Here is a 9,310-nt window from a genome sequence, read left to right as displayed (position 1 = left end):
GGGGCCTGTCTCTGGTCCCAGAGCCCACGCGGGGGCCTGTCTCCTGGTCCCGGAGCCCACGCAGGGGCCTGTTTCTGGTCCCAGAGACCACACGGGGGCCTGTCTCCTGGTCCCGGAGCCCACGCAGGGGCCTGTTTCTGGTCCCAGAGACCACACGGGGGCCTGTCTCCTGGTCCCGGAGCCCACGCAGGGGCCTGTTTCTGGTCCCAGAGACCACACGGGGGCCTGTCTCCTGGTCCCGGAGCCCACGCAGGGGCCTGTTTCTGGTCCCAGAGACCACACGGGGGCCTGTCTCCTGGTCCCGGAGCCCACGCAGGGGCCTGTTTCTGGTCCCAGAGACCACACGGGGGCCTGTCTCCTGGTCCCGGAGCCCACGCAGGGGCCTGTTTCTGGTCCCAGAGACCACACGGGGGCCTGTCTCCTGGTCCCGGAGCCCACGCAGGGGCCTGTTTCTGGTCCCAGAGACCACACGGGGGCCTGTCTCCTGGTCCCGGAGCCCACGCAGGGGCCTGTTTCTGGTCCCAGAGACCACACGGGGGCCTGTCTCCTGGTCCCGGAGCCCACGCAGGGGCCTGTTTCTGGTCCCAGAGACCACACGGGGGCCTGTCTCCTGGTCCCGGAGCCCACGCAGGGGCCTGTTTCTGGTCCCAGAGCCCACGCAGGGGCCTGTCTCCGGTCCGGCTCCGAGGACTGTCCCATCCATGCTGCCGTGAATATTCACTCGACACCCGCTGGGAGGCAGGTTGGTAAGGATGGGACTAGGCAGGGGTTAAAGCCCGCCGTGACCCTGACAGCCCTACCTCACAGATGGCCTGACCTTCGTGTCACCAGGGCCGGCGAAAGCCTGAAAGCGGCTGGTCAGTGCGGACAGTGTGGGCCCAGCCGAGTTGCGGCCTTTGTCACCGAGACGGTCTTTGGGGGCTTAGCTGCGTGTCCTCTATGGGGTCGACCATGACGTCCAAGCCAGGGTTTCAATGTTCATTGCGCACGAGAACCGCCTGGAGGGCTGAGTACAGCGCAGCCTCTGGCCCGGGAGCTCCGGTGGCCCGGGAATTCTGTTTCTCACACGTTCCAGAGGCTGGTGCTGGCTGGGACCACTCTCACCTGTCCCCCCGCAGCCCTCCCTCGATGCCTGTCCTCGCTCTTGGCTGTGCCTGCTGCCACGTTGGCTGAGCTGGCGCTCAGCGTGCCGGTGAGTCAGCGAGCCCTTTGGACACAGAAACTTACTCGAGAAGAATCTGTGGAATGACCCTCCAGGTTACAGAATGCTGAACCCAGAGGCACCAGGAGGAATAGAAGAAAAAGGACGTCGTGGCCAGGTGTCCCCTGGGTCTCCCGGGGGTGCCCAGCCCTGGGAGGATCTGCAGGAGGAGCCCAGGTGTGTGTGGGTGGGGGGTTGCTGTGGACAGAAGTCTGCACGCAGCTGAGCTGGGCTCTCTGCCCCAGAGGCTGACATCCAGGCCGGCTGCATTCCTCTCTGGAGCCTGGGGTCCCCCAAAACTCACCTCCCTGCTTGGGTCCCCCCCAAACTCACCTCCCTGCTGGGGTCCTCCCCAAACTCACTACCCCTTCTGGGGTCCCCCCTAAACTCACCTCCCTGCTGGGGTCCTCTCCCAAACTCACCTCCCTGCTGGGCTCCTCCCCAAACTCACTACCCTTTCTGGGGTCTCCTCCAAACTCACCTGCTCTGCTGGGGTCCCCCCCCAAACTCACTACCCCTTCTGGAGTCTCCTCCAAACTCACCTGCTCTGCTGGGGTCCTTCCCAAACTCACCACCATGGCGGGGGTTCTCCCCAAACTCACCTGCCCTGCTGGCCTGACTCAGACCTGGTAAATCTGACTGCAGATGTCTGGCCTGCAGAATATACCAGAACAAGTTCGTGTTGTCTTAAGCCTCCAAGTTTGTGGTCATTTGTTAGAGCAGCAATAGAACACCAACACGAACTCCCTTGCAGGCGTCCTCAGAGCCTCTCCTGTTTCTGCTGGGGCACCGACCACAGATCCTAAGTCTGTCTTCCCCCCAAGACTGTGAACGTCTCAGGTGTAGGGTTTATGCCGTTGACCTTCGCATTCTCCGAGCCCCACCAGGGCTTGGCATGGTAGACTGCCAGTAACTGAAGAATGAAAGAAATGGAGGGAATGAGTCAAAACAAAAAACAGTGTTCCACTGGGCACCTCTCCACCACGTTTCCACCCCATCAGCCTCGGCTCATCCCTTTCTACAAGTTTTTTTTTTTTCTAAATATTTAAGACTTTTTAATGAATCTAACAAGTTGTTAAATAAAAATATGTTGTCCTTGTAGATTGACAATTGTAGTTTCCTAATAACCAGAAGGGATGGATTCAAATTTTAATTTCTTTTTTTTTTAATTAAATCTTTATTGTTCAGATTACATTTGTTCCTCTTTTTTTCCCCCCCATAACTCCCCTCCTCCCAGTTCCTGCCCCACCTTCCGCCCTCACTCCCCACCCACTGTCCTCATCCATAGGTGCATGATTTTAAGTTTTGAAACCTCTTTCGGACCCATGACACTTCAAGCACCCCACACGCTTACGGGGGGAGTCCGGAGCTGAGGGTGGGGTGGGGGCAAACCTGGCTGAGAAGATGCTCTGCTCTCCCTTGGGTCACCATGCTCACAAGGAACCCGGATGATAGAACCCACTGCCAGCTGTGTCCTAGAGGGCTGCTCTGGTCAGGCTATGCAAAATTTGCATGAAAAAAAGAAATAGAAGGTATAAACAAGTGGAAGAATATTCCGTGTGAGGGCCCACATGCTCAGGCTGCTGATCTGGTGCCCTGTGCGGCTGGCACTGGCAAGGCCGGACCGCCAGCTCCTCCGTCCCAGGCCCAGTGCAGCCTGGCCATGTCACCAGACCACCCTTTCCAAAGGATTATTACACAGATCTTTCCGCAGTGAAATTCAAACCTGGGGACAGTCCCTCAGCTGCTCCTGAATTTTCCTCCATCTCCCTCAGCAGCACATCGACTGAGTACTTCTCAGGGTGGCCCTGGTGTGGCCAAGGGACCCACCTCTCAGAGTCTGCCTGCCTTGTGTCCTGGATGCTGACTCATCTGCCCACTCTCGCGGCAGCTGACTGCAGACCTCAGTCCTGCGACTATCAGCATGGGATTCAGGACGCAGACCTGCCAGGTCCGCCAGGCAGTTAGGCAGCCTTTCCGGAGTCCGGTCCTGGGCATGTTCCGTGTGCTTGATTATAAGCATTATTTCATATCAGGTAATATTGAGACAGTGGGAAGGCAATTTTCTTTTTTTGGTGTTGCCTTTCTTTAAAGATGAAGCAGGCCCATATATGACCCATATATGACACACTGACAGTGAACAGCTTACTTAATGGGCAAAAACTAAAAACATTGCCTCTAAGATAAGGAACAAGACAGGGATGTCCATTTTCACCACTCTTATTCAACATAGTACTGGAAGTCCTAGCCACAGAGATCAGACATTAAGAGGAAATAAAAGGCATCGAAATTGAAAAGGAGGAAGTAAAACTCTCATTATTCACAGATGACATGATATTGTACATAGAAAACCCTAAAGACTCCACCAAAAAACTACTAGATTTAATAAATGAATTTGGCCACGTAGCAGGATACAAAACGAACACCCAAAAATCAATGGCTTTTCTATACACCAATAATGAATTATCAGAAAGAGAAACTAAACTAACAATCCCATTTACCATTGCAACAAAAAAATTAAGATACTTAATAAACTTATCCAAGGAGGTAAAAGACTTGTACTTGGAAAACTATAGAACCTTGAAAAAGGAGATAGAAGAAGATATAAACAAGTGGAAGAATATTCTGTGTTCATGGATTGGTAGAATCCACATCATTAAAATGTCCATACTACTCCAGGCAATCTACAGATTCAATGCACTCCCTATTAAAATACCAACAACATATTTCACAGATCTAGAACAAATACTCCAAAAATTTATATGGAACCAAAAAAAAAACTCGAATACCTGCAGCAATCTTGAGAAAGAAGAACAAAGTTGGAGGGATCACAATACTAGATTTCAGGTTATACTACAAAGCCAACGTAATCAAAACAGCTTGGTACAGGCACAAGAACAGGCATATCGATCAATGGAACAGAACGGAGACCCCAGAAATTAATCCAAACCATTACACTCAATTAATATTTGACAAAGGAGGCAAGAGCATACAATGGAGTCAAGAGAGTCTCTTCAATAAATGGTGTTGGGAAAAGGGGACAGATACATACAAAAAAAAAATGAAACTAGACCACCAACTTACACCATACACAGTAATAAACTCAAAATGGATAAAAGACCTAAGTCGGGTAACCATAAAAATCCTAGAAGAAACCAGAGGCAGCAAAATCCCAGACATCTCTCATAGCAATATGTTTACAGATACATCTCCTAGGACAGAGGAAACTAAGGAGAAAATAAACAAATGGCACTACATCAAAATAAAAAGCTTCTGCACAGCAAAAGAAACCACCAACAAAATGAAAAGGGAGCCACTATATGGGAGAACATATTTGGCAACGATACATCTAATAAAGGGTTAATATCCAAAATATATAAAGAACTCATACAACTTAACAAAAGAGAGACAAACAATCAAATTTAAAAATGGGCAAAGGACCAAAATAGATACTTCTCCAAAGTGGACATACAGATGGCTAGAAACATATGAAAAAATGCTCAAAGTCACTGATCATCAAAGAGATGCAAATTAAAATGACAATGAGGTATCACCTCATACCAGTCAGAATGCACCATCAACAAATCAACAAATGACAAGTGCTGGCGAGGATGTGGAGAAAAGAGAACCCTAGTACACAGCTGGTGGGAATGCAGACTAGTGTAGTCACTATGGAAATGGTATGGAGTTTCCTCAGAAAATTAAATATGGAACTGCCATTTGACCCAGTAATCCCACTTGTAGGAATATATCCTAAGAAACTCAAAACACTAATCAGAAAGAATTTATGCACCCCTATGTTCATAGCAGCACAATTTACAATAGCTAAGATATGGAAACAGCCCAAGTGCCCATCAGTAGATGAGTGGATAAGAAAGCTGTGGTACATTTATACCATGGAATACTATGCAGCAGTAAAAAAGAAGAATCTCTTACCCTTTGAGACAGCATGGAGGGACCTGGAGAGTATCATAAGTGAAATAAGTTAGTCAAAGAAAGATCACATGATCTCACTCATATGTGGAATCTAACAAACTGATGAACAGAGTGGATCCAAAGACATGGAAGCATGGAACAGAGTGCGGAATCTCAGAGGGAAGGTGGGGAAGGGAGGGTGGGTGGGAGGTAATCAACCAAAGACCCTGTATGCATATGCATGGGCACAGACAATAGGGTGGTGAGAGAGGGTGGATGGGGGGAAAAGATTAATAAAAAAAAGATGAAGCAAGCCCAAATGAGGTGAGCCATGGAATTAATGGAGAAAGGCATCCCTGAGGGCTGGGTCCAGATGGGCCTCCCGGGCAAGGTGGCACGCCCTGCAGAAGGACGCCAGCTAAAGGAACTAGAGCTTGGCAACCAAATGGATCAGAGCCGTTCCTGGGCCGACAGAAGGGGGCGGTCAGCTGGGCAGTATCTAAACTAAAGACATGAGGAAACTGAGCAAAGGCCTCAGAATTTAGAAGCCAAAGTGGAGGGTGTGAGATGCCCCGGCTGACTTTCAGGGCAGAAGTTACTCCCATACAAGGTCCAACGGTTTGCAGAGCACAGTTCTCTGTTCCCCACAAATGCTCAGCAGAAGGCATCCTGGTAGTTCTCTTAGAGGCCTCCTTTTAGCTAGTGGGCGCGAGGGTGTTCCATAAGCATTAATTGAACCATGAAGCAAACATAAGGCAGTTGTTACTTAGTAGATGAGGAACTGAGGCTTAGACTTGCTTGCAGACCAAGGGGCAACACCAGGACCAACTCAAACTCTGGCCTGAGCGCTCCATTCTGGCTCCCCCTTTCCAACTATGCCATCCTCCGTCACTGGGCTGGAGCTAATAGCAAGTCATAAAATCAGCATATTTCACCTTCCGTTCTTCTCCTTTCCCGGGGGAAGCCAGTCACAGGTTACAGAGAAGCTGGGTGAGAGACCACTGAATGGATGGTCAGGGATGGGTTCCCCAAAGACTCGCCGACACACAAACGAGGTCAAAATGCCCACCCTCTAACTTAAAGAGCTTCGAGGTTAGCACCCGCCGAATCTGGTCACGGGCAGCATCAGCCCACGATGCTCTGTGGGGGCAGCCACTGTGCGGGGCGAGAAGGCCTCCCCGGCAGGATGGAGGTCTGCGCTGGATCCAGGGCAAGCCCCGGAGCCTCTGTCAGCCCGTTTCCTTCGCTCCGAACCATCCTCCCGGTCCTGGGATGCATGCTTTGTGGGAGCGGGATTTCTGACTCCCTGTGCTGGGCACATAGTAAGCGCTCCGTGGGTGCCCGTGAACACGAGGGGATGCGTGTCCGCACAAGCGCTGTCATAATACGAAAGGGCAGAAGGTCATGACTGGAAACGTTCATTTTCGCACAAAGTCGATGTGAGGTCTAACTGCACGGCTGTCCTCCTCTGGCTCATCTCGCCCACCATACGTCCTCCAGGGCCATCCACGTTGTCACAAAAGGCAGGGCTGCCTTTGTCTCGGGCTGAGTGATGTTTCACTGTACATGTACACATGTGCCTCTTCTTTATCTGTTCGTCGTAGGTCCTTCTCCCTCGGCTACTACGAATAAGGCTGCAGTGAACAGCGACCACGCGTCTCTGGGAGTGAAACAACCTGATCACCCAGCGAGGCCCCGGGAGCTAGTCCTCCCGCCGCAGGAACCGGTCCTCCGACACCTGAGTGGGCCTGGAAGCAGCTCCTGCTGAGCCCCCAGGTGGGAGCCCAGCCAGGCCTCCACCTCGATTTCCACCTCCTGAGCCCAGGAGCGGAGACCTGCCTGAGCCCCCACGCCTGCCTGTGCTGGGAGATGATAAATGGGTGTGTATTCCTTTTTGTTGAATGTATTGGGGTGACCTGGGTTAATAACATTATAAGTTTTAGGTGTACAATTCTAACACATCATCTGCGTATCGTATATCGCAAGTCCAGTCTCCTTCCATCACCACGTATCCCAGTGTTTTAAGCTGCTAAGTTGGGGATCACTGGATACAACAGCAATAAAAACTGGTAAACCAGGTAGCTGTCTATCACGAGGGACCGGGGACCCTGATGTATGTGTAACAGAGAGATTTCTACCTGGGGCTCAGCTCCACCCCGAGGAACCTGGCTTCTCCCGGCTCCCAAGCAGGGGAGGTGGTCCGGTATCTTGTAGGCTGTGGGGACGTCGGAGACTTCCCCCTGTGTGGGTAGGTCTGGGTTCAACAACTGGTCTGGTTTCCAGTTGAGCATCAGGGCAGTGAGCAATGGCTGCTTCCACAGAGTTAGTAAATGCCACCAAAGCAGAGGCCAAAGCAGAGGCCAAAGCACGCTGGCGTGAAGTACAGCGTTCCCAGGGGCAGCTCGGGGGCTGGGGAGCCGGTCTGCAGCCACAGCGCCTCTATCTGCTGGTTCTGGGTGCCCAGGAGATTCAGTTCACCCCTTTGGCCGTTCCTGGCCCTTCCCACCTGCGACCTGGGGTCCTGTTTTCGCCAACAAAGCCCCCTCGGTGACCAGCGCTGACAGGGCCGGGGCTGGCTGCACACTCAGATGTTACCGTCACTGTGCAGGGACCCCACCCTGGCAGCCCAGCACCACCGAGTGCCTGAGCCCCTCCTGTGGCTTTGGAAACAAAGGAGCCTGGGCCCAGCCGAGCCCAGTTCGTCAGGAAACTCAGCTTAAAGGCAGCACCTGGTCCCTGGGAGCCCCAGGAGCTGCGGGAGGCAGGCCTGGAGGGGGCAGACCGGAGCCCAGCTGCCGATGCGGTGAATTCCGGCTCTACCACTTACTAGCTGTGTGTCCTTCCATACGGCTTCAACCTCTCTGAGCCTCAACTTCCTCACCTGTAGGATGGGCATAGTATTAGATTGAAATAGGATAAATGAGGACCATGTGTGGGATCAGGGCCCAGAGAGGACATGAATGGATCCTCATTCAAACACTTGGCCCAACTGGTGGAGCAGGGCCAGTCCTCGGCCCTTCCCCTCGAGGGACACCAGACGCCCTGACTCTGCTGGAATGTCATTGTCCCAAACATGCTGGAGGTAAAGGGGCCAGGAGCCGGGCTGGGTATGTCTCCGGGTTATGTGGTCACTCATTTAGGAGACTGGACTTTAGGGAAGTGTGTGGAGGACTAAGAGGCCATGTGAGGGTCCCAGCTGTGCGGGTCGTTGTCACAGCTGGGCTGTGTGCGTCTTCCCGCTGGTCAGCTTTCTCACCCCAGCTCTTCCTTCAGGAAAAGGAAAAGCACTAGCTCCAGAGAGGACTCCGTCTCACCTGGTACAGCCCCGAGTCACCTGCTCAGTCCCCGGGCGTCCCTGGGATGTGCGGCCACACGCCCAGCTGGGATCCTGTCTCCACGGGAAGGAAAGCAGGTCCCGGTCACAGTGGTCAGGAGACAAGTGCTGTGATGAGTCTGCTGTCCAGGCCTGGCTCCCCCATTTCCTGCGCGACCTCAGTTAACCGGTGGGTGCCTCCGTTTCCTCACCCCCACAGGTGGGCAGTCACCGTCTCTGATTCCCGGCCCGGTCAGGACAATAACACAGGGAGGTGCTTATACTTGGGTGTGGCTTATAGCAAGGACTCAGAATGGCCACAGTTTTAAAGTCTTATTTTACGTCTTTTTTACATTATTGATTTCTCTAATCCTTGGGGTATTGGTCTTACTATGTCCTGCCTCAAATCCCCTCCTCTCGGGGAATTCGTTTCCTCGTGTGGCCTGAAAGGTTTTACTCTAAGCTCCTGGCAGCAGGGGATTCCTATGGGGTCTCTATGCCCAGGATGTGGGTGCACTCTGGAGGGGTCCCACGGAGGCCTCTGCTGGGACCCTAATATTTTACTGGTTGGAGCACTTATCTCTTCCGTTTCTCAAACTGGCGTCCCGCACTGCACAGGAGGGTAAACTGGACTGGATGCCTGTCCCGCACTCCTCACGCCTGCGGAGGATCCTGACTTCTCCAAGCGACGTGGTTTCCGCGGTAAACAGATGGCAGAGCCAACCCCCAGAGCGCTGGTCTCCCTTCAAGGAAAGGGCAGCCCTTTGAGGTTCCCAGTTGGTAGCAGGAGGCTCCTTTCAACTCCCCACCTTCCTCAGGCCTGAGGTCTCATTTCCTGCTCCCAGAGGGCAACTCCTGCCAGGTCCGGAAGGCCTTCACCT

This window comes from Myotis brandtii, unplaced genomic scaffold (assembly GCF_000412655.1).
Source record: "Myotis brandtii unplaced genomic scaffold, ASM41265v1 scaffold64, whole genome shotgun sequence".
NCBI lineage: Eukaryota > Metazoa > Chordata > Mammalia > Chiroptera > Vespertilionidae > Myotis > Myotis brandtii.
This window is presented reverse-complemented; position numbering follows the sequence as displayed.